The sequence below is a fragment of the Bos indicus genome, chromosome 11 (assembly GCF_029378745.1).
Source record: "Bos indicus isolate NIAB-ARS_2022 breed Sahiwal x Tharparkar chromosome 11, NIAB-ARS_B.indTharparkar_mat_pri_1.0, whole genome shotgun sequence".
In the NCBI taxonomy this organism is placed as follows: domain Eukaryota; kingdom Metazoa; phylum Chordata; class Mammalia; order Artiodactyla; family Bovidae; genus Bos; species Bos indicus.
Window position 1 is genome coordinate 46,876,953 of NC_091770.1, and position 26,963 is coordinate 46,903,915.

At 43.2% G+C, this 26,963-nt stretch overlaps 1 long non-coding RNA gene across 1 annotated transcript; it reads right to left on the reverse strand.

Annotated features, from left to right (window-relative positions):
• Positions 1 to 2,960: 2,960 nt before the first annotated feature.
• LOC109566140 (uncharacterized) lies at positions 2,961 to 12,254 on the reverse strand. Its single transcript, XR_002181756.2, has 3 exons — positions 11,561 to 12,254; positions 11,331 to 11,399; positions 2,961 to 3,757 (listed from the first exon to the last, which is right to left on the reverse strand). It is a non-coding gene; the product is annotated as an uncharacterized lncRNA (long non-coding RNA).
• Between the last annotated feature and the right edge of the window lie 14,709 nt (positions 12,255 to 26,963).

The window sequence follows — 26,963 nt, forward strand, 5'->3', positions numbered from 1 at the left end:
CACAAACCTCCTTCCCTGGGTGGCTCAGCTGGTCAAAGTACAGCTTTTCTGGGGAACTGACAGAAGATGCTCTGAGTCTGTGTCAGAAGAAGACGGTGGAGAACTCAGAGGAATAGTTTGCAATGAGGGCTCTAGACCATGAGTGTCTTGTCTACATCTCAGGCATCACGTGTTTGGCAGGATTAAGGGGTGCTCTGAATACATGTCTATTGTTACCTATGACTTTCTTCACAAGATAAGTTCCTTAATCCAATGGCCCCTCTTATGGGCAAACCACAGGTTCTGTGAATCTGTAGACCGTAATACTGGCTGAGGCTAGAAGGGCAGGGAAGGGTAAACTCTACACAGATTACAGCTAATCCCAGGAATGATGCATCACAACTCCTCAAGGAGGAAGTGATACGGAAACAAAGTACCACCATGTGGCTGCTGGTGTTGATCCCTAAAGCTGAGAACATTGATAGGTGACAGTTTTGGATCTGTACTGATAAGGGTGGCAGACACAATGGATATGGTGGGGGCGGGGCATGTGGAGGTGGTGTACATAGTGGATGTGGGCTCCTGTTGTTGGATGTTTGCACAGCCTCCATCCATGTCACCTGGACCTCTGTGTTCATGGACATGGAGAGCAAATACTGTGGTAGTTATGTCATGTTCTGGGGCCAGTGACTGAGCTGCCTGAGATGTAAGAACTCATCTGCTCAGAGATGTAAAAACCTTTCAGTGCTTGGTTATTAGGTGTCTGGTCTGTGGTCGCTGCTCTGTAGAACGTTGATTTAAATGAGTTGCAATTACATCATGCCCACTTCCTTGGGTTTATCTACATTCCTTTTCCCCAGACTGCTGATCTCTGATCTGCCAATCTTCTCTTTGATTAACCAGCTACCCTGAAATTGCTGTAAACTCTTATCTTGGGCCACTTCTCTGTCCAGTTTAAGATGATATCTATGTACACTGTTGAAATACCTGCTAGCTTAACATCTTGTTTCACACCTGCCATTAATTGGGCTGTAGCGTGGAAATTATACATCTTTATTCAAACCAACATATGATGTCAACTTAGCCTTGGAGAAAGCCTGGATACTTTTCACTTTGTTTTCCCGTGTGGAATTAGCTGATTCACCACTCCCATAAAGCCCAAATATAAGGTGATAGGGGAACCTGAGATACCTGTCCATTAAGATGAAGTGCGCCTGTTTCATTTGCTTAGATCCAATCCTATAAGAACCACCTCCAGCCTAAGATAGATTGCCACTGAGACCCATCCATACTGAGACTCTGTTGGATCTGAAATTCAAAGGTTTTAACAGGCAGCTCAATCACATAGCTACTTATTGTTTTATAGACTAGTGTATAGAGGTCTCTGACATTCTGGGATCTGATTTTTTATCAATGCTAGTTTTTCTGTTTGTTTTTGATCACAGTATGGTTTTTTACTAGAACCCTAGAAATCTATGATGTGACTATATACCAGCAATTTTCAGACTGTGCACACAGCATCGTTGTCTAACACAGATGCAGCCTCACCACGTGATGTGGTCCAAATGGTGGAGCCAATCACAGTGCTGCCTGAGCCTGATGCAGAGTCCTTTCCTGCCCTGCACCCACGTGATGGAGCAGCACTCGCAGCAGCAGATGGATGGGATGGAGTGATGTACTCATTGAGGTCATGTGTTGTCTCAACACTCCACAGAAGCATCAAAAATACTGTATTTCACTGTTAGTGGCCCCAGGAACAAGATACAGCTTGTTGGTCTCTAAAAGGATAAGCCAGGATGCCTTAGACACGTGAATCCCCAACATAGTAATGTGGCAGGCTCATGAATTTTGGAGACTTACATTTCACCTTGTGGAAGACATATATTTTTGCAAGTCAACCTGAGTCTTAGCAATTTTTTGCTGGTCAGGTCTACTTAGTGTATTGTTCAATAAGGCTTGTGTAGTGGAATTCAGTGTAGAATGTTCAGATCATCAAGGTTTCCTCAGCCCTACACTGTGACAGAGACAAAGACAGTTAACAACACAATGAGACAGTACTGGAGATATGATCAATTTCAGGTGCATCGTAGGTGAATACAAACTATACCAGGGATGTCTTAGATCCTATGTCTTCACTCTGCTGCTTTGCCAATGTATGCAATCAAGTAAGGACAGAACTCTTTCAAGGTATTATGTCACAAACTGCCACTAGATGGCAGACAAACACCACAATAAACACATGTCCTTGGCTAGATGTAGGAAATACTGAGAAAGTTAACAATGATACTGTCCCATTTTCAACATGAAGCCCTCAATGCTTGAACGGGTTCAGGTGTGACCTGGGGAAGAGCTGCAGCTATGCTGAGTGGTGCAGAAACCCTCCGTGTGTCCTGCGCACTGTGGCTATAAGGGTGACGATGGCCCCGCCCCGTTGAGATGGTTGTGTCCTCAGAGCCCATCTCTACCTTCTAAGCAGGATCAATCTCAGGAGACCATATTTCCAGAGCTGCTGATGCTGACCTTGTTGGCTAAAGATTTGAAACTGGACTTCATGGACATCCTCAGGTACAATTTAATCACAACCCACTTGTAAAGATAACTTTGGAATCTGTCCTTCCCATCTAATTTCAATCCACAGTGAAGCTAAGAATGTTGCAGAAACTCTGGTCACAGCCATAGCGGCCTCCCCCTTGTGCTCAATCCCCACTTCTGCCCTGCTGTGCATGGAGCCTGCATGTGCATGGTACATGAGTAAATGTGTGAAGCCTTCCTAAGGCCTAAGCTCTGGACTTTTCTGATCATTTGAACTTAAAATTTTTAAGTTTTGATTCTTTGAACTTGAATCAATATAAATGGGTAGAAAGTTGAAAATAACACATTTCACCCCAAAAACCATCAAATCACAGGAAATATTAAGGAATCATTGTTTAAAATAAATCAGATTTTAAAACTGGATAAACATAACAATTGTAGGCCTCAGATTGTCTAACTCAGCACAGTTCTGACATGAAAGTTCATAATTTCATAAAATTTTCCAAAAGTTTAAATTGAAATCATTAAAACCCCTTAACCTGAAGCATAAATTAAATCTGTAAATAATCTTTGTGATGAAACTTTGAATATTATTTTGTTCAGGAATGGGAGAAGAAAAAAGGATGAGAGAACACACACACACTCAACCCTCACATTCACACACTCAAACACAGTCTCTCAAGAGTTATCTAACAAATAGAATACTGGCGAATTTGGTAACAGAAATGGTCTACATGCTGTATTAACATACATTTCAAAATCCCTTCCATATTCTACATTATAAGATTTTCATCATCTGTAGAGACCTAGTAGTGCTTTCATGGGAATTTTAGAGAACAATTCCTAGGGAATAAAATGTACTAAACTCTACCAAGTAACACTTTTCTGATCTAACAGTGGTCTATGTAACAACTGATCCCCGAGTCCTCAAGGACATAGAAAACACAAAAACCACTGTGAGCAGACTGGCTTCCCGCTGTGTGTTGTAGACACAGCTTCTCTGTCTTTGCAGCCACAACAGGAGGGTTTGGGGACTCCCTCGTCTCATAACACTGATGGCAGAGGTGGTTTCATCTTCATCCATCATTTCCTCCTGCCTGTCCTCTCTGCAGCTCACAGCAACTCCAGAGGATGTGGCCTCGGTCTTCATCCTACTTTGGAGAGCGCTGATCTTCCTGGATTTGGACTGATCCTGGCTTTTGAGTTCATCCTGGTCAAACTCCAACCCCAGGGACATTCTTTCTAACTGGAGAAAGAATTGGTAACTGTTGGTGAGATAACCAGGACTGGCGTCCCTGGATATATGAATGGCTTCCTCAGCTCCTTCCAACTCAACACCCTGCTCTGATCCAGCAGTGGCTCCACCCCCAGGATGGACACCCACCACTTTTGCTGCAACATCCCATCCTGGGCTCCCATCAGGCCTGTGTCCATGCCCTGCCCACACTGTGTGGCTCCAGTCTCGTGTGCAAGGCTTCCATCTTCACCTTCCCAAGGTTGTCTTCCTCCCACTTCTTGAGCCCCATCACCCTGTACCTGCCCTGAGAGCTGCCAGTTCTTAGGACGTGGGGGTGGGGGAAACAGGCAGAGCTGGAAACAAATGGATTCAGAGACATAAAATCAATCATTGGCCGGGAGAGGACCATAGGTCCTCCACCTATGGGATTCTCCAGGCAAGAATACTGGAGTGGGTTGCCATTTCCTTCTCTAAGGATCTTCCCAACCCAGGGATTGAACCCAGGTCTCCCACATTGCAGGCAGAAGTTTTAAGCTCTGAACCACCAGGGAAGCCCCCTTGAAGGCAGTAGCTTGGGTTAAAGGGAAAGAAAGACATGAACAGTCCTTCAAGGAGGTTAGGCCACACAGAGCATGGATGTGTATAAAGGTGTTCAGAGTTAGAACATAGCTGAAAATTGTCAGGTATGGAGGGACTAAGTCCCTGCCTTGGTGGCTTTGGAGGACATGTTGGGACAGAGCAGTCAGTATGGAGGTCACAGTGCTCAGCTGGGATAACAGGAAGCAATGGAGATGCTTGGAATCTGGGCGCTTACTAACCAATTGTGACACACACATTTTACTGCTCTTCTACCTCACTGCCTCTCTGACTGGTGGTGATGACAATTTCTCCCACCAAGAATATCAGGGAATCCAGCAAGAGGAAGCCTCTGTGGCTCCAATAATATCCACTGGTATCAAATAAAAGGAGCCTGTTTAATTCCTTTGAGTGTCGTACCTGATCCAGACCCTGTCTTAGAAGGAGAGAGACCAAGAAAGCATGTCATGGATCCTGAAGAAATCAAAAGAAACCTGTACTCACTGGACAATGGACTGACTGTGTCCTGTGACCCCCAGGGGGAAGTAATTCTCTGAGGCAAGTGTGTGCTGCCTGTGGGACCCAGACCCGGGCACTCCCAGCCCCTGAGCTGTTACTGAGCTCAGCCAACCCTGCAGCCTCGTCCAGCCCTGCCACTCCCTGCTGATTTACATGTTTTCAGAGCACAGCCCACTGCCCTGGACACTTCCTCATAGTCTGGTCACAGCCTGGGCAGGAGTCCGCGTCCTGGTCAGAATGCACAGTGAACATGAGGGCCCCCAGGCAGCTCCTCGGTCTCCTGCTGCTCTGGCTCCCAGGAAAGGAGGGAGAACACTGGGGGTTTGTTCAGTCCAGTGTGGTCAGTACTGCCTGGCCCTTCAGGGAAGTCCTCTTATAACTTAATTAATCCTGTGGAGGTATGTTTTTGTGTTTCCAATCTCATCTGCCAGGTGCGACCTCCAGATGATTCAGTCTCTATCTTCCCTGTCTGCATCTCTAGGAGACAGAGTCTCCATCACTTGTCGGGCCAGTCAAAGCGTTAGAAATAATTTACAGTGGTATCAAGAGAAACCAGGGAAAGCTCCTAAGTTCCTCATCTATGACAGAACCAGTGTGTACACAGGGGTCCCATCCCATTTCAGTGGCAGTGGATCTGGGACAGATTATACCTTCACCACCAGCAGCCTGGAGGCTGATGATTTTGCAACTTATTACTGTAAACAGGATAACAGTAGACCTCCCACAGTATTACACACCCAAACATAAACCAACCAGGAGAGCAGATGGGTGAGGCTGGGCTGCCCTAGCTCCTCTAGGTACCTTCATCTGCTCAGAGCATTTCTCAAATGCAGCCACATGTGCAAGTTACTGATTTATGAAAAATAGTCCTATATAATCTATATGCAGATGCATATGTACCTATTTGCTATATTGATGTTTGGCACATATTATATATCATGAATTCAAGTCCAACAGTGGGTCTGTGACTCCCTTGGACACACATACAGGCATTATAAGCATTTACACAGAATAGACATGTAACTTAAATAAACTGAAAGGAATCTGATTATATTCCATCCTAACATTAGTGTGTAGGACTAAATATAGTACTTGCTCCATCTAGGGGAATTTTCTTTTTATTCCTTGTATCTAAAACTCCCATCAAATTGATATGTTGTCTTTAAAATATTTCTAAGTCTGTAGGAATCCAGAGGGAATGAGTGGAAACAAGTTTTCTAATGTTAAAAGTTAAATATTTGCATCCTGTGAAATTCACATTCATGGTGTGTTGACAATGATCCCTTGAATTCCAAGTAGATTTTTGTTTCATTTGAGGCACAATCTTATTGATAACTTCATCCAACAGGTCATAGAATTTGTGATTTATGGAGATAATGACAAGTAAGAAACCTACCCGTAAAGAAACACAATAGAACCAAAGATGTTTCCTCTTTTATTTATACACTCGATCTTAGCCAAAAGGCCAAGAGGCGATTCCTCTTTATATTTATAATATAATAAAATATTTGGTGCTATTACCTGGAATAATAGATTTCTAAACATTCTAATAAACAGCTTCAGACTTCACATAAGGCTGTAAGGATTCCAGAATAGACAGCCAATCTATGGGGGGAAAGTATTCCTAATTGACTAGGATAAGTATTCCTAGTGAGAGCATTTATTTTTTATTCATGTATTTGTTTTTAATATCTGACTCTTATTCTCTGATTGATCAGGCCTTGCTCTAGAAGGATAAATATGCAAATTTCTGGAAGCACTGAAAGATGGGACAGCTAGTACGTCAAAGTGCATTTGGACTTTGGGGATCCCTGGCTTCTGGCCAAAAGTGACTAAGTACATGAGTTCACTCCTGTGAGGCCAATGCTTCCTTAAAGCAGAAAATCATTGTTCTCACTTACCTATGCAGCCGTGTATTTTTATTGTAAGATAAGGAAGGGCCACTAAATACTTCATTCATCCCTTGTGTCTTTTCTATTCTGAACTTTCCATTTGTGTTAACCGGAGAGGAAAAGAAGTATTTACTGAGAATTTAGTTGGTTCGGATATCAGTGTATGTGATTTAATTTGATGTTTTCTTTTCGAGTGTCTTAAATATCTTTTTCAAAATTATAGGAATCACTTTTGACTTTAAGTGTGAAGTGTTAGTTGCTCAGTGGTGTCTGACTCTCTGCGACCCCATGGACTGAAAGCCCACCAGGTTCCTCTGCCCATTCTTCACCAGGCAAGAATACTGGAGTGGGTTCCATTTCCTTCTCCAGCAGAAGATGTAGGCTCAGGGATCAAACCCACATCTCCTACATCTCCACATTGGTTTCTTTAGTACTAGTGCCACCTGAAAGCCTCTTTTCCTTGGTTTATTGATCCTTACTGAAGGAAAACAAGAGTAACTATGCTAAAGCATAGTTAAAGAATAGCAAGAGGAGATAAGAAAGCCTTCCTCAGCGATCAATGCAAAGAAATAGAGGAAAACAACAGAATGGGAAAGACTAGAGATCTCTTCAAGAAAATTAGAGATACCAAGGGAACATTTCATGCAAAGATGGGCTCGATAAAGGACAGAAATGGTAAAAACCTAACAGAAGCAGAAGATATTAACAAGAGGTAGCAAGAATACACAGAAGAACTGTACAAAAAAGATCTTCACTACCCAGATAATCACGATGGTGTGATCACTCACCTAGACCCAGACATCCTGGAATGTGAAGTCAAGTGGGCCTTAGAAAGCATCACTACAAACAAAGCTAGCGGAGGTAATGGAATTCCAGTTGAGCTATTCCAAATCCTGAAAGATGATGCTGTGAAAGTGCTGCACTCAATATGCCAGCAAATTTGGAAAACTCAGCAGTGGCCACAGGACTGGAAAAGGTCAGTTTTCATTCCAATCCCAAAGAAAGGCAATGCCAAAGAATGCTCAAACTACCGCACAATTGCACTCATCTCACACGCTAGTAAAGTAATGCTCAAAATTCTCCAAGCCAGGCTTCAGCAATACATGAACCGTGAACTTCCTGATGTTCAAGCTGGTTTTAGAAAAGGCAGAGGAACCAGAGATCAAATTGCCAACATCCTCTGGATCATGGAAAAAGCAAGAGTGTTCAAAAAAAACATCTATTTCTGCTTTATTGACTATGCCAAAGCCTTTGACTGTGTGGATCACAATAAACTATGGAAAATTCTGAAAGAGATGGGAATACCAGACCACCTGACCTGCCTTTTGAGAAATCTGTATGCAGGTCAGGAAGCAACAGATAGAACTGGACATGGAACAACAGACTGGTTCCAAATAGGAAAAGGAGTAGGTCAAGGCTGTATATTGTCACCCTGCTTATTTAACTTCTATGCAGAGTACATCATGAGAAACGCTGGGCTGGAAGAAGCACAAGCTGGAATCAAGATTGCTGGGAGAAATATCATAACCTCAGATATGCAGATGACACCACCCTTATGGCAGAAAGTGAAGAGGAACTCAAAAGCCTCTTGATGAAAGTGAAAGTGGAGAGTGAAAAAGTTGGCTTAAAGCTCAACATTCAGAAAACTAAGATCATGGCATCTGGTCCCATCACTTCATGGGAAATAGATGGGAAAACAGTGGAAACAGTGTCAGACTTTATTTTTGGGGGCTTCAAAATCACTGCAGATGGTGATTGCAGCCATGAAATTAAAAGACACTTACTCCTTGGAAGGAAAGTTATGACCAACCTAGATAGCATATTCAAAAGCAGAGACATTACTTTGCCAACAAAGGTCCGTCTAGTCAAGGCTATGGTTTTTCCAGTGGTCATGTATGGATGTGAGAGTTGGACAGTGAAGAAAGCTGAGAGCCGAAGAATTGATGCTTTTGAACTGTGGTGTTGGAGAAGACTCTTGAGAGTCCTTTGGACTGCAAGGAGATCCAACCAGTCCATTCTGAAGGAGATCAGCCCTGAGATTTCTTTGGAGGGAATGATGCTGAAGCTGAAACTCCAGTACTTTGGCCACCTCATGGAAAGAGTTGACTCACTGGAAAAGACTCTGATGCTGGGAGGGATTGGGGGCAGGAAGAGAAGGGGACGACAGAGGATGAGATGGCTGGATGGCATCACTGACTGGATGGACATGAGTCTGAGTGAACTCCGGGAGTTGGTGATAGACAGGGAGGCCTGGCGTGCTGCAATTCATGGGGTCGCAAAGAGTCAGACACAACTGAATGACCGAACTTAACTGAACTGATGCTAAAGCCTGTTATAAGAATTAAATAAATGAATACATACAAAGTACTGTATGACTAATTAAGTTTATAAATGAAAGTGAAACATGAGTGAAAGTGTTAGTCGCTCATTCGTGTCTGATTCTTTGCAACCCCTTGAACTGTAACCTGCCCGGCCCCTCTGTCCATGGAGTTCTCCAGGCTCTCACTCAGTAAATACTTGTTATCAATGTCAATTTGCTTCATCTTGTAATTATGTAGATACAATCTTTCCCATCATATTTTTATTTCAGATCATTCCATAGATTGTCATTATCTTCTGAAACTCCCACTTTGTCAAGTGGTGGAATAGCTTATTTCCTACAACCTAAAAAGAAGTGTACACATTTGGAAAAAGAAATATATATATTTGTTGTGAGGTTTAGTTGGTCAGTCATGTCTGACTGTTTTTGACGTCATGAACTACAGCCTGCTAGGCTCCTCTGTCCAAGGGATTTCCCAGATAAGAATACTAGAGTGGGTTGTCATTCCCTTCTCCAGAGGATCTTCCCCTTAGCAGGGATCGAACCCATGCTTCCTGCACTGACATTGGCAGGTGGAGTCCTTACATAGACATCAAAGGGGCTCCAGGTAAGAAGGAGTTTGATCCCATTTTTAATATTTGTTCATCAACACCTCTCAGTCTATTCTCCTTTTTTCCATTTTGCCTCATATGTGTGCAACTGCCACAGGGAAACTCAAAACTCACAAACCCAGGTCCATACAAGGTCCCTCCACAGCCCTACAAAAGCCCAAACTTCTGCTTCTCTCCATCCATCCTGGCCCCACTTGTGCCCATCTTACTCCACCTGGAATTTCCTTATGTCAGTGATAATCTTTCTCAAAAAATCTAGATGTGGGGACTGTCTGGAAGCTCAAGATAATTCTTAATAATTAATTCTATCTCATTTCCAGAGATTGACAGCATACTGGTAAAGAGAGAATGTACTGAAAAGCTAAGAAATAGTGACGCCTAGGGACCTGAGCCTAATTTAACCCTCTTTGCTGCTGCTGTTGCTGCTAAGTCGCTTCAGTCGTGTCCGACTCTGTGTGACCCCATAGACGGCAGCCCACCAGGCTCCCCCATCCCTGGGATTCTCCAGGCAAGAACACTGGAGTCGGTTGCCATTTCCTTCTCCAATGCATGAAACTGAAAAGTGAAAGTGAAGTCACTCAGTTGTGTCCAACTCTTCGGAACCCCCTGGACTGCAGCCTACCAGGCTCCTCCATCCATGGGATTTTCAAGGCAAGAGTACTGGAGTGGGTTGCCATTGCCTTCTCCATTAACCCTCTTTAATGTCCCTTAAACACATTGCTGTCTCAGTAACAGCTGCTCACAAACCGAACACCTCAAAGAAAGGAGAAGGTGGAGGCCTCAAGTCAAACACAGCTTTCAACAGTATCTCTGACCCTGATTCCCTGGAGGAAACAGCTGCTCAGCTGAGCCCCCAGGGGAGGGGTATGTGTAGGAACGTACAGGGAGGCTATTCCCACCTCCTTCCAGGGCTCCCCATCATTTCCTCCTCCCCCAGCTTGTCCTGCACTGAGAGGAGCAGCTGCTCTGACCCTGATTCCCTGGAGGAAGCAGCTGCTCAGCTGAGCCCACAGGGGAGGGGTGTGTTTAGGAATATAATGTACAGTTCCCGTTGAAGGTTCTGTGCACCGAAGTCACGTGCAGGGTCCCCAGTCTCCACACTGGGCACATTTTTCTCAGCAATAAAATTAGTCTCCAAGGACCACAGAGAAGGTTGGATCCTGATTGGCACAAAGTCTTCAGGTAGAATGGGGGAAGGGCCACACCTGGGAGAGGAAATGAACCAGGAAGAGCAAGGAATCACCAGGCTGAGGGCCAGCCTCAAAGTCATGTCTCCCTGATTGGATGAAAGTGCTAAACACCTAACATTTTGCCAGAATCAAAAGTAAATTATTTATGGTGACAAAAATCATTCCAGAGTCTAAAATCATCTTTAATATTTTTAGGGAAATTATGTCCATTAATTTACATTTACATTAAGTGTATATGCTACAGCCTCACTTTTATTAAAACACTGAGGCATATATTATCAAGGGCAAAAATACTCAGTTTGAGAGAAGGTAATCAACATAGGTGGAATAAAATAGACATTGAGACAGAGCCAAAGGATCTGTAGCTATGAGGGAAATTACTTTTGTATGCTTATCATATTAAGTGATAAGATGCAGAATAGTTTCATGAAGCCACAAACTTTTAGAAATGACCAAGAAGAATTAGATACCTACATTAACAAGAGACTTGACTGATCTTCTTCCAGTGCTTGGTTGCTTTGGGTCCAGTCAGTGGTAGATACTCTGCAAAATGTTAACATCACACCAGGTTATAATTGCATCATGCCCACATCCTTAGGTTTAGCTGCACCTTAAGGATATTTCAGTCATTGTTCAGGTTACATATACTTAAAACTATATAAAATTTTACATGGAACTATATATAGGTTAAAAAAAAAACCTACCTGAATAAGGCACATTCATTTTTTTCCTTCATAACTACTCTTCCATATTTGTATTCACGCTAAGTTCCCCTCTTCCCCAGTTCCTCCTGGGGCTGCTGTGCTGACTCCGTCCCCTCCCTCTGGTCTGCAGTCGTGGAAAGAGGCATCTCCATCTCCTGCAAGGCCATCCCATCTCATCCATAGAAATGAATACACCTGTCCTCCCTCCTTCCAGAACAAACCACACACTCTCCTCACCCACTGACATAGGGGTCCCCCAGGCTCCTGGGGTCCCATCCTGGCTCAGTGGCCATGGATCTGGGACGGATTTCACACTCACACTCACCACTGTGGAGACTGGGGACCCTGAATGTGACTTCTGTGCACAGAGCCTTCAATGGGAACTGTACATTACGTTCCTAAACACACCCCTCCCCTGTGGGCTCAGCTGAGCAGCTGCTTCCTCCAGGGAATCAGGGTCAGAGCAGCTGCTCCTCTCAGTGCAGGACAAGCTTGGGGAGGAGGAAATGATGGGGAGCCCTGGAAGGACTCCCAGGGAATAGCCTCAGGTCCCGAGCCCAGGAGTCTCTGTTATGAGCTCCCTGGGGTCTGCACCGCTGGTTGAGATGCTCACAGACAGCTCCATGCTGACTCTCCCTTGGTTCTCAGCATCACTGATCCTAGAGGACCGGTCATCTGCCCTCTAGCCCCAGGAGCACAGGCCTGGCCCACTGTGACTTCACCACTAGACTCAAAGACATTTGTTCATAGACAGGGTCAGGGCCCCAGGGAGGGACTGGTCTGTGGTTCTGAGAAAACTCTTTCCCTCAGTCTCTCTGGTGGAAATTCCAAGTCTGGAGAATCTTAATCATCCTGGTGTATATTCTCTTAAAATCTGGAAATTATCCTCATATTAGAAACAAATACCATGATGAAATTTAAACTTCATGTGGGTATCATGTAGCCACAGCTTCTAAGTTTGTTAACTTAAATCTGCTTCTGAACTTCCTGGCTTTGAATCGTGCTCCTGCCTTCTGTGTGCTCCACCCATCTCAGCTCCTGCTTCTGTCCTAGACTACCATGACCTCAGGTTTCCTTGAAGGTAGACATCTTCTCCCCTAACTCTCAGAATGCCCGTGTCCTTGGCTGGAGTAGTTAGTGATTTTCAAAGTGTAAGAGTGAGGCATCTGTAGAGTGTGACATGGTTTATATTTTTATCCAGATAGTGATATATGTCAACCTTCATGTGTTGTGTACTTAATATATCTGCCCGTTCTTCCTGTATGTTTTTTAATATCACAATTAAATTGAAAAAGAACAAATCCAGAGTTTAAAGCAAATATTTTGAAAAGAACAAAAATCAGCACATATTCAGGGAAGCTCAGCATTCTTAAGTAGAAGTGTAATATGATGTACAGATGCGAGATTTGAATCGTAAAGAAGGCTTAGCGCCAAAGAACTGATGCTTTTGAACTGTGGTTCTGGAGAAGACTCTTGAGAGTCCCTTGGACAGCAAGAAGATGTAACCAGATCAATGCTAAAGGAAATGAACCCTGACTATTCATTGGAAGGACTGATGCTGAAGCTACAATACGTTGGCCACCTGACTCCAAGAGCTGACTCATTGGAAAAGATCTTGATGCTGGGAAAGACTGAGGGCAAGAGGAAAAGGTGGCGACAGATGGTTGGATGGTATCATTGGCTCAATGACATGAGTTTGAGCAAACTCTGGGAGATAGTGAAGGACAGGGAAGCCCAGCTTGCTGCAGTTCATATGGTTGCAAAGAGTCAGACACCATTCAGCAACTGAACTACAACAACATGAATTCAAAAGTTGTAAGAAACTAAAGAGGGAGGGTAAATGCAAAGACACATTTAACTGTGCCATTTACTCTTACAAATTGTGAATTGCATCCATACTGAGATTGAAGGTCTTTCTTCCACACAGAGACGCTTTTTCTCCCTTTGCTCTCACGAGTCTCCGCTCCCCCTGGCTCTATCCATGCTACTGCCCCCACCAGGTGATTTGCATGTGGTTCCCCAGGGAGGACCTTCCCTTGCAAGTCTGAGATACAAGCTCAGCTCTGGTCTTGCTTTGACTTCTCAGGACTCCTCAGTTCAAACTTCTGAACATGAGGTTCCCTGCTCACCTACTGGGGCTCCTCCTGCTCTGGGTCTCAGGCAAGGACGGAGGGGCATGAAAAGGAAGATGGGGGGTGAGCTCTGGGGGCAGCACTGCTCTCCATGTGTCTTTGCCCCCATGTTAGATACACACCTCACTCTCTGTTAAGGGCATGTGATATCCAGCAATATGAGAATCAGGATAAATACAGAGGAAACAAGTAGGTGTGCTCTGGCAAACACTGACAGATACAAAATGTTGGCAACTGTGCATGACTCCTAGAAATCTCTTTTTACATTGTGAATCTTGGATTATTTTGAAACTAGATATTTGGGATATTAATCAGAATTAAAAAGAAATAATAATTTAGCCTGAAGTAAACTGGGAAATTGTGAAAATAACTTCTCAATTTTGTCTGAAATCTTGTACTTTTCTCTAATTCTTTTAGGATCCAATGGGGCTATTGTTCTGACCCAGACTCCACGCTCCCTGTCTGTCATCCCTGGAGAGACGGCCTCCATCTCCTGCAGAGCCAGTCAGAGCATTCAAAATAGATATGGAGACAATCTTTTGCACTGGTATGTGCAGAAGCCCAGCCAGTCTCCACAGCTCCTGATCTATGGAACTTCTAACCAGGCCTCTGGAGTCTGAGACAGGTTCACCGGCAGTGGGTCAGGGACAGATTTCACCCTCAAAACCAGCAGGGAGGAGGCTGAGGTTGCTGGAGTTTATTATTGCAGGAAAGTAAAGAAACTCCTTCCACAGTGATTCAGCCCCGAACATAAGCCCCCCTCTCCTGGTGGCCCAGCTGCTCACATGTGTTGACTGTGTGGTGAGCAGGCGGGCAGAGTCTCTGAGTCTGTGTAGGAGGAAGATGCTGGAGAACCAAGGGAACAGAATATGTCTGAGGGCTCAGGAAGGTGATGAAGTGTCTTTGCTCAACTTCAGACAACACAGGTTAAGGCCATGGGGGTTCTTGATTGACAGCACCAGCAGGACAATGGTGGGTCTAAGTGCCCTCTGAACCAACAGACCTGAGGAGGGAGAGGTGAGTGAGAGGCATCATACTTTCCCCCTTGCGTAGAGTGACGTGTAGAATCAATACAGTTCGTATATCAGGGAGACAATGAGGCAGATTTGTAGCAGAACAGGTGGTGGGATTTTTAGGGAGATAAAATGTCATAATATTAAAAAGTAGTTTTTTCCACTTTATGCACTTTCTGAATCTTCTTTTTCCTATATATCTTCCTATTTCTTCATCATGTGTCAGATCACAGTCTCTACAAGGAGTTCCCAGACAAAATTAATGGGGAAAATTTAGTGAAAATTTTGAGTTATGAATGTTCAAATTTTTTTGAAATGATAGCAAGCACAATATCCTAATGCTAACATTAATTGTTTCAATTAACTTTCAGAGAAAAAAAAATATGAGGATTAGAATTCCTTAACCTGGGTTAAAAAAAATTTTTTTAATAACATAAACTAGACGGGGTAGGGTATAGAATTTACACCAAGGAACATTGGAAGGATACAGAATAATATGCTAAGTTCTTTTTCTCAAAAGTTAAGAATTTTAAGCTGTTGGGAGACTGCAGGAATGGAAACGTGAATGGAATCGAGTTGACACACACAGCTGAGCATACTGCTCTTTGGCTTCTATTCAGTGGGATTAAAAATGGTGGTGCTGTGGAGGACTGATAAGAAGAACCCAGAGAGAAAACCCAGTATGTTCCTTATGGAATCACGGGGAGGAAGGGCCATCTGCCTGGTTTCCTGGGTTGTGTATGCTGCTGCTAAGTCGCTTCAGTCATGTCCGACTGTGTGCGACCCTGTGGACTTTAGCCTTCCAGGCTCCTCTGTCCGTGGGATTCTCGAGGCAAGAATACTGGAGTGGTTTGCCATGCCCTCCTCCAGGAGATCTTCCCAACCCAGGGATTGAAACCACGTCTCTTATGTCTGCTGCATTGGCAGGCACTAGTTCTTGACCACTAGTGCCACCTGGGAAGCCCCTGCTGTGTCTCGGCCACTGCACATGTCACAGGAAATGAGAGTGTGGCCAGGGATTGAGATCTTCCATCATCAAGGGCTCAGTGACGTTCCTGGGCAGAGACCCAAGGTCATGTCCCCTAGTCACTGTCACCTTAACTCAGCCGAGCAGTCTCCAGACATACTTGCTCCTGAACGTGGTCCAGCAGAGGCCGAGGAGATGGAGACCAACTTCCAGCAGTCAGACAAGTATTAAAGATGCACACAGCAGCCTTGAGTAAAGAAAAAGAAAATGTCTGAAAAAGTAGGAGCTTTCTATTTTCTGACCCAGCACCCCTAGCCTGCCTGCTGACTCAGATTTCAGGACTCTCCTCTCTCATGGAAGTTACCTTATGAGGCCTCAAACCTCAGGTGGATTTATGGTTTCCAGCTGGGTTGGTGCACTTGACCCAAGTCAGAACTTCTGTCCACATGAAATTTTGGAAAACAATATAAGAGCAAAGTGTTGGGTAAACATTGGCTCAACAAGAAAGGAATATTTCAAGTCATCTAATTCTTACACTTTCCATTTTCCCCTGATATTATACAAATATGAATTTTCCACATTACATTTTCTATACTGGTAACTTTTTCAGTGGCTAGATTTCCAAATTGTCCAACATTCATGGAGATTTTGGAGAAGGAAATGGCACCCCACTCCAGTACTCTTGCCTGGAAAATCCCATGGATGGAGGAGCCTGGTAGGCTACAGCCCATGGGGTCGCGAAGAGTCGGACACAACTGAGCAACTTCACTTTCACTTTCATGAATTGGAGAAGGAAATGGCAACCCACTCCAGTGTTCTTGCCTGGAGAATCCCAGGGACGGGGGAGCCTGGTGGGCTGCCGTCTATGGGGTCACAGAGTCAGACAGGACTGAAGCGACTTAGCAGCAACAGCAACAGTGTGGAGATTTATTTTTACAATTTATTTCACATTTCTATCAGGATCACTTTATCAGGAGGTTAGAAACTTGGTAGTATATTGTCATAAAAACAGAAAATTCAAACAATAAATACTTTGGGTTCACATGAATGTTCATTTCCTAAAAGTGCATCTGACTCCTGTCTCTAGTGATAGTTGTATAGAATATGAATACTTCAAATGATCCCTTTTTTAGAAATGCTCTAAAAATACATCTGAGTTTATCACAGGCATGCTAGTCACATTCTCTGACATGGCGTGGATTGCATTAAATAATTTCAAATCCACCTGGACTACATAATACTGTTTATGGTTAAAGGGGTAAGACTTATTAGAGGTCATTCCTTTCCACACAATGGATTTCATAGTAAGTGCAATTAAAGCTGGATTCTTGATTATAATAGAAATTTTAAGAAACGGTATACACAGAGAATCTGTAACACATGCAGAGAACTGCTGGACTTCAGGAGGTATTTCTACACATATTCACAGGAGGAACAGTTTTATACCAATTCAGTTGACTTCTTACTACCATCATCAATGAGGAGCCTGGAGATGCTACGTGTTTTTCTCTGAGCAGGAAACTCACTGGACCCTGAATGGTGTATAAAGATCCAAACACAAACTTACCATAGAGAGACTCAGCTTCTCATGGTGGCAGGAGCAGCTGCAGTGTCCAGAGGATGAGCTGACACCAGGATGGGCTCTAGTGGAAATGGCCTTGGAGCCTCGAGAAAGAGACCATGAGCACCTTGGTCACAGGCATTGAGTCCTCTTTTTGTAAACAGAGATCAGAGCATCACTAGGACAGCCTCCCACAGCCTCTTCCTTCCTTCTGACTAAGGCAGCCTCACGTCCCACAGTCCCTCCAGGGAAGGGCTGCCATGTCCCCCCTGGAGCATCCACTAGGTTCCCTGATGAGTTTCCTGTTGCTCAGCAGGCTGATCTCTGAGTGTCGGTTATGTCCAGATGGCTGATGTCTTTGATGAGCTCTCTCTGTCCGCACTGGCCCGGAGGCAGGGCTGCTCGCACCGCAGGCTGAACCTACTGCACAGCCCTCTGAAATCTGGCAGAGTCAATGTCACCTGGTCCATGAGCCAGACCAGGCCTCCTACATATAGACTATGTAGTGTCCAAAAGTCACAGAGGCTGTCAGACAATTCCTTTAAGAAAAAGACACACGTTCAGAACCCTGGAAAATGATGCACATCCCAGTCTTGTTTATGACACCCTTGAAAACTCTCTTACCATTGGGGGAAAACTTTCTGTGCAGTTTGGTATCAAGTGTTCTTGTGCAGAAATATAATCTGGGCAGTACGTCCAACCAAGGGAGATCATCAACTACACAACGACCAGAAAATCACCAAGCAGCCTGAAAAGATTCCCAACTCACTGCAGACGACTTTGTTTTGACACAATTTCTGAACTGGTGCTCCAGTTAGGAGGGTTTAAATTGGAATTATCTTGGCGTGTATCTACTGTCACCTGGTCCTTGTGTCAAAAGCACACCAGGAGGCAGTCAAGTCCATTTTCTAATACACGTTGCGTGTTTCATTCCTAAGTTTCTCTTTATTTACCTATGACCTTGAATATTTTGATGCTGCAAGGCTGGAAATTCACTTTTTGTCTCCTCTCTCTCTCTCTCGTGCTCTCTCTAAATCTCTGTTTTCTTTTATTTCTGCAATTCTTTAACATAGACATATTTTCTCAGCTGCTTCTCTTTCTCTCTTTTTTCTCCATGTTCTAAGTGTCATGAACTCCCAACACTAGAAGTGTGGCGACCAACACTAGTAGTTTAGCTTGTGCATGAGTGCTCGGTTGCTTCAGTCATGTCCGACTCTTGTGAGCCTATGGGCTGTAGCCCACCAGACTCCTCTGTCCATGGGATTCATCAGGCAAGAATACTGGAGGGGCTTACCATGCCTTCCTCCGCAATCTTCCTGACCCAGGGGTCGATCCTGAATCTCCTGCATTGAAGCTGGTTTCTTTACTGACTGAGCCACCAGGGAAGTCCAGAACTTTAGTTTATACCAAGACAAATGATTTGACTGCATCTTGAAACATTATTGTCTGTTTCAAACAAAGAGGTTTTGTATGTTTAGGTTGATTGTGACCAGTAATTATTTGGTATATTTATATAATAGAATAAACAAATTGTCCTCCTTATAAAATAATAAATTATTTGCGGGGAATTACCTGAAATAATAGATTTTTATACATTCTAATAACTGGTTTTATAATTCACATAGGCTGTGGGGATACCAGAACAGAGAGACAACCTGTGGGATCAGGTTTCTGATTGTCTAGGATAAGGTTATGGAATGTGAGTAACATCTGCACGAGGAAGTTTCCAGCAATTTATCATACACTATAGTTCTTCCTTAATCTTATACCTTCTTAACTCCTCCAGGGAGTGCAAATGTTCTCCTATTTAATATTCAACATATGTACTTATTTTTAATATCTGATTCTTATTCTCTCCTTGGTCTGGTAACTGTTTTAAAGAAGCCAACATGCAAATTTCTGGAAGCACCAAAAGATGGGGTCAGCTAATGCTTCAGAGAGCGTTTGAACTTCAGTCCTGGTCTTGGTCAAAGTGACTAGGTAGACACGAACTTCACGGCAGAGAAAAACCACTCTCACTTACTCATGAAGGCAAAGTATTTTCATTTTAAGATGAGGAATGGCCACAAAATACTTTATTCATCCCTGTGTCTTTCCTGTTCAAAACCTTATATTTGAGTTAATGGGAGATGAAAAGAAATGGTTATAGAGAATTCAGTTGATTTTAAATATCAGTTTAAGTGATTTAACTTGATTTTTTCCCCTACAATATCTTGAATATCCCTTCTGTGTTAGGATTTGTAAACTCCTGAAATCATGAGTAGGTTAAAAAAAGCATTAAATTTGAGAATTCTCAGCTTATAGTTTCCTTTTTTTTTAGGTACACCTGCTTATCTGGATGAAAAATTGGAGAAAATTATGTCCTTTGCAATCTTGGTATACCATACAAATTCTCATTCAAAGGAAGCTTCAACTAAAACTTAAGGGACTAGAATCTGTGATTTGTTGCCTAAAATCTTCCAGTGTTCTCCACTCCCCATTTCTCAAGTGAACTACACATTCTTAGAGGCCAAAGAAAAAAAACACATGTAGACAGTGGAAAAATATTAAACATTCAGAGAATCTGTGCTTTTGTAGGAGAATATATTTTGAGTACACGGGTGAGTTTTGAGTGAAGATCCCAGAGGCCATGAGAGCTTATATGGCACAGAAAGCTTGGGCAGGCAATGCAGTGAAATTATTGTCTTACTTTGTCCAGTTCGTCTATGGGTGAGTGGGATACAGCACAGAGTAAAACTATTACAGACAAAGGCTCCATCTCCAGCACACGATTTCCTCTCTCATCGTATTGATCAGTTGTGTAGATCGACAGAATTTTTTACTTATTTTAAGAGAAAGGAAACAAAAATGAGTCAAACATTTAGATACCGATTCTCTCACGACCATGAAAAGTAAGGTCTTAATGATGTGAAACAAATGGGCATGGATCAAACCTGTTTCACCTGTGTTTTGAGAAAGCTTATACAGTCATGTTAGGGGAAGCACACTGATTGAAACCGCCCACCCTGGCCAGGCACCATAGTAATCATTTGCATGAGTTGTTTTATGACAGGAGATCCCGATAAGAAATACGGAACTAATAAGCCACCACCAACCAGAAGAGTTCGAAAAGGTCGAAAGGAGACACCCCATGTCCATCCACTTCCCAGAATCCCTCTCGCTAGCATCCATCTTGGCTGAGTGATGTGTGCGCCACCAGGAAAGACTCTGAATTAGAATGATTGGCCAAAGACTACCTGGAAACTAATCCCATTACCATAGAACATGAGACTGTGAGCCACGCGCAAGAGCGGTTCTCCTGGGTTCCCTTACCCTACTGCTTTCCACCCAGGTGCCCTTTCCCAATAAAATCTCTTGCTTTGTCAGCACATGTGTCTCCTCAGGCAATTCATTTCCAAGTGTTAGACAAGAGCCCAGTTTTGGGCCCTGGAAGGGGTCCCCCTTCCTGCAACAGTCAGAGGATAAATACATTCACATAGACTTGTCTTTATTTCCTAGAAACTAAAATGCTTTTCCAAAGACTGTGGGTGACAAATTTGCTTTCAAGTTTAAAAGGCAATCAGCTCCCTAGACATCACAAAAGCCTTTGGGTGCAGGATCTAGCCCAGCAGATCTGCAGCAGGGAGCGCCCTCTGCTGGGTGGACTGCTCCCAACTCCTCCTCAATGACAATCTCTCACCTGTTCACATGAGGGATCTGGGTTTGGATCCAGGAGGTGAACAGGCCTCTATGTGTCTCTAACCTTGCCCATGACAGCATGGGCTTGTCTGAGAGGGTGGCCAGTTCCACAGAAAACGCTACACAGAGGGTGTCACAATGTTACAGTCGCCATTCCACAGAAAATGACAGCAGGAACACAAATTCAAACACCAACAGCACAGTCTCCAAGGTCATGCATATCACACAGTGGCTTCTGGTTTTGAGGAACTGAAACTAATAGTATCTGACAACAGAGTCAAAAGTGCAGTGAACCTGCCTGCCTGAGGCCTTCCTCATCCAGTTGACTACAGTCAAGATTGGAGGCTCACAGAGGCCTGCCCCTCACCTGGAACTCATACAGCTTATACATTCAACCCTGACAAACTCTCCTTGTTGCTGCGTGGTGTGAAGTGACTAGTGTGGGGCTGCTATTTAGTTTTGTTAACAGGCCTCAGCCTGGTTTGCTAATATACGTGAGGCAGAGAGTGTTTTTTAAAATGAGAAATCTTATACTTTCTGTCTGAAGTAGGAGAGGAATGTTTTAAAGACTTTTTTCCTGACAGAGGATCAATTTCTAAGAGATTTTACATTTTCTGTAGATTTTAGGATAGTTGTCTATGAGATAAGATAACTATTAATAGAGACCTTTAAAAGTTTTCTAGTAAGTTCACAAAAAAGACAAATTCTCTCTGAAATTAACCCATCTTAAAGAATATTTTGTAAAAGGAGTTTCTGAAAACTTGATTTGTCTTAAAAGAAAATACCACAGAATTCTCACTTTAATTCTTTTCCCCACAATTTATGTTTCTATTCTCAGGACTGAATTTATTTGTTTCTTAAGACTTCTATAAGAAAGTACTAGAGATTGATGGGCTAAAACAACAGAAAGGTATTCTGTCAGGACTGAAGACCTGAGGAATGAAACCAAGTGTTGTCCAGGGCAGCTACCCTCTGAGGTGAAGGCTCTCCTCACCTTTCTTCCCTTTCTTGAGCCCCAGGTTTTCCTTAACCGTTGGCACCATAAGTCCAGTCACCGCGTCTGTCCTCACATGGTCTCTTCTCTGAATCTCTGTCTTTGTGTCCTTTCTCCTCCCTTAGAAGGCCGCTTATATTAAAGGCCCACCATAGCACAGTATGACCACACCATGATCACCAAATGATATCAATACTGGCTATTTTCTAAATAATGTCGTGTTCAGAGGTCCTCGAGTCTAAAATGTCACTATAATTTTTAGGGGAACAGAATTCAACCAGTAATAGTACACAAAAGCAATTCTGACTTTAATAGATGCTAAAGGACTCATATAAAACTAGTATTAATATTTCTAATAGCTTCTTCCCTTTGTTTTGTATTGGTTTGCTTTTCTTTCAGATGCTTATCTTTTGACTTCGTTCACTGCATCATTAATTAGAGGGCTGGAATTTTCAGAACAGCAGCCTGCCTGCCGCCTGCTAGAAACCCCTATTAGTCTTGGTAGCTTCAGAAAGCAGGAAGAAAACCCAGGAGAATTTTTTTTAAAAAAGACAAGATCAAAGAAAGCAAAAACTTAAAGAAGTATAAATAAATAAAAGGGTGAGTCACACTTCAGTGAACTATAGAACATATAAAATTCTTTATCTCCCTCTACACCGTGGTTTTTTTTTGAGTGAGTGAGATTATTACCATAAAGTTCAGAGTTGAAAGGCAAGCATCATTTTTGCTCAGTTATCAAAATTTTATTCTTGAGTATTTCTCAAAGAATATACAGACCAAATATTATTATGGAATCCTGCAGGATATTGTATTAGTTCATTTCTCTTGATTAGGTTAGTCTGATTTGGATTTAAATTGCCCAAAGTCTAAGAAAGCAAAGTCTACGTTTATAATTGCCAAGATTCTGTTTTCAGTACAAAAGGAATTTGACATTGTCATTATTTTTAAGGAACAGTTCAGTTCACCATGACCTGCATCAGGCTGACCCATGAGAACAGTCCTGTAGTTTTCCTATTTAATAAAAGCTGGTGTGACAGACTGACCCCCTGAGCACTGGTGGCCTGGAGCCTGATTCCATAAGAACTGGACTGAAATAAAAGCCCAGAAAGGTGACAGTGATAGACACAGGCCTCCCTGAGACATTCAAATAAGGAATCCAGTCATCGCTCTTCTCACAAACACCATCTCCTTTTGAAATGCAGGCTCATGACTGTGGCTTCCAACATACAGGCAGTGAGAACCTTAGTTTTTCACACAGAACTGACAAACCAGGAAATCCTGCGGAAACTGGTTCTACCTAATGGGAGTTAACAGAGGAAGAGCTCTCTTTAAGCACCACTGGGAATAAAAGAAAACACGGTCATACATTTTTCATGTTGTCCCATCATCTCAAGTGAACTTTTTCTTCAAGAACTTCTTTGACTATATATATATATATACATGTACATACATACATATATATGTATATACATATGTATACATATACATACATATATATATGTGGCTTCCTGATTGGAAAGATCCCCTGAAGAAGGAAATGGCATCTCACTCCAGTATTCTTGCGTGCGAAATCCCATGAACAGAGGAGCCTGGTGGGTGGGCTGCAGTTCTCGATGTTGCAAAGGGTTTGATACATCTCAGCAACTAAAGAAAAACAGCAACATATATACAGATACATATATCGAGAGACAGACAGAAAGACAGAGAGAGAGAGACAGAAACAGAGACAAAGACAGACAGATAGAATCATGATAGCATATGCACTAGGTTGAAGCTGCTGGGTTTTTGATATTTCATTTGATATTTCATTTTACATAAAATTCTTACACATTTTTCCTTATCTTAAACTGAACTATCAACTTTCTGCACAAGCTATATCGTTTTTCCCCTGTCAATTTCATTTGACTTAAGTGTCTTTGAAATTTAATTCACTAGGTGCCAGGAAAAGAGCAGTTCTAACACCTGATTTCAGCATTCTTTAACAGGTAACCTGAGACCATAGTTATTGGACAGATCTTGAACCAGCTCGACCTTCATACTCTTGTTTGGAGAAATTTCTGAAGGTCAGTACTAGCTGTTCTGTTATCTAGATCATCTGGGAAGAAAAGCAAGATGGTGGTCCCCTTCCGAATACTGACCCTGGATACACATGTCAGGGTCTTCAGTGCTTTCTTAGAGCTCCAGGCCTTGTACACTGTGTCCTGCATTTTCTCAGTGAGATTCTTCTTCCTACTGTTCCAAGCAGTATAAACTTTAGCTAATGGTATTCATCTAAACACACAAGAGCTTTATTTCACTTTGCTTGAGCTTGATCCCTCCCACCCTCCTCTGGCTCTGTCTACACCGCTGCCCCACCAGGGGATTTGCATGTGGTTCCCCAGGGAGGACCTTCACTTGCAAGTCTGAGATAAAAGCTCAGCTCTGGTCTTGCTCTGACTTATCAGGACTCCTCAGTTCAAACTTCTGAACATGAGATTCCCTGCTCAGCTCCTGGGGCTCCTCCTGCTCTGGGTCCCAGGTAAGGACAGAGGGGGCATGAGAAGAGGATGGGGGCCTCAGTTCTGGGGGCATCTCAGCTCTCCATGTGCGTTCTATCTGTGTGTTCGATGTGTATGGCTTGTCATGCAGACGAACATAGGATGTTTAGATCTGAGAGAGTGAGGAAAGTTCCAGAAGGAAGAAGGACCTGTACTCTGGTCAGGATGGTGACAGAGGAAGTGAGGATGATGTAGGGGATGTTTAGTGGCTTCTGTACACTTCACGGATGTCAGGTTCATTATCCTGATTGTACCTTTTTTTGTATGGATGAAAAGTATTGATAATGAGAGGAAAAAGAAGTAGTATTTTAGCTAACATAAATAAGAAATTGGAAATGATAAGTAGAGCTCATAATATTTGCATGTAACTTGATAATTTTCTATCATTTCTTTAGGATCCAGTGGGGATGTTGTGCTGACCCAGACTCCCCTCTCCCTGTCTGTCATCCCTGGAGAGACGGTCTCCATCTCCTGCAAGTCTACTCAGAGTCTGAAATATAGTGATGGAAAAACCTATTTGCGTTGGCTTCAACATAAACCAGGCCAATCACCACAGAGTCTGATCTATCAGGTTTCCAACCGTTACACTGGGGTCCCAGACAGGTTCACTGGCAGTGGGTCAGAGACAGATTTCACACTTACGATCAGCAGTGTGCAGGCTGAGGATGCTGGAGTCTATTACTGTGTTCAAGAGACACATGATCCTCGCACAGTGATACAGCCCTGAACACAAACCGCCCTGCCTGGGTGGTGCAGCTGCTGGAAGTGCAGCTTCTCTGGGGAACTGACAGCGAATGCTCTGAGTCTGTACAAGAGGTGGCAGTCTCAGGGGAATTGGTTGCAGTGAGGGCTCTGGATCATGAGTGTCATAGCTATTCTTCAGGCACCACATGTTAAGGTCCCATGAACTGCACAGCCTGGTCCTGGCAGAAGCAGCAGGGACTGTAGGGGTCCTGTGTCCTATAGCAGCCAATTCTGTGAAAGGAGGGCTGAGTGAAAGGTCAGGGATTTCTTCTCACCCAGGTTCCCATTGTCTCATTGGGGTGATATGGAGGAGAGCTCAAGGAAACGAACATAACAATGGTATTTACTGCCATCTGAGACAAAAAGGATGAAACCATGCATTCTTCTTCAGAATTTGACTTGTATTTAATAGTTGTATATATTTGGAGATTTATTGAACCGTTTCCCCTTGGTTTGCATGCATAAGTCACTTCAGTTGTATCTGACTCTTTGTGACACCATGGACTGTAGACTGCCATGCTCCTCTGTCCATGGGACTTCCCAGGCAAGAATACTGGAGTAGGTTGCCATTTCCTTCTCCAGGGGATCTTCTTGACCCAGGGATCGAACCCACATGTCTTATATCTCCCCACTGGCAGGAGGGTTCTTTACCACTAATGTGATCAGGAAAGCCCTTTCCCCTTGGTTTATTGATCGGTAATGAAGGAAATGAAAAGATTTTATTTTCTTTAGCAATAAAAATGCTAAAACTTGTTATAAGAATTAAATAGATGAATTCATACAAAATAGTTATCATATGACTGGCAAAGTTTGTAAGTGAAAATGAAAAGTGAGTGGCAGTGTGAGTCGCTCAGTCATGGCTTTGCAATCCCATGGACTGTAGCCTGCCTGGGTCCTCTGTCCATGGAATTCTCCAGGTTGTCACTCAGTAAATACTTGTTGCCATTGTCAGTTTGCTTCATCTTGTACTTAGAGAGATATGGTCTTTTGCACAGTAGCTTAATTTTGAATCATTCCTTAGATTCTCTTTATCTTTGGTAACTCCAACTTTGTTAAGTGGTGGAGTATCGTATTTTCTATAACCTACCAAGAAGTGTATAAATTTTGGGGGAAAAAGGAAGGGCTACAGCCCATCATTCTTTCCAAGGCAAGAATACTGGAGCAGGTTGCCATTTCCAACTTGAGAGGATCTTCCTGACCAAGGGATTGAACCTGATCTCCTGCATTGGCAATGGCAAGCAGAGTCTTTTTATAGACATCAGAGGGGCTCCAGATAACAAGGAGTCTGACTCCATTGTTAAAATGGGATCAGCGACACCTCTCAGGCTGTTCTCCAACATCCACTTTGCCCTATATCTGTCCAACAGCCACAGGGACACTCAAAACTCACAAACCCAAGTCCACACAAGGTGAATTTACCAAGTCCCTCTGCAACCCTATTAAGAGCCCAAACTTCTGCCTCTTTCAACCCAGCCTGCTCCAGCTAGTGCCCACCTTACTCCACCTGGAATTTGCTTATGTAAGTGATAATCTTTCTCTCAAATTATATAGGTATGGGGGCTGTCTGGAGACTCAAGAAAATTCTTAATAATTAATTCTATCTCATGTACAGGGAGTACAAAGAGAGAATGTACTTGAAAAGTTGAGAAGTAGTGAAGCCTAGGGAAGTGAGCCCTATTCCTCTTTAATGACACTTAAACACTTTTGCCATCTCACTAAGGAATCCTCAAAGCTTAAAAATTTTAAGAAAAAAAAGAGATGTTGGAGGCCTCAAAGC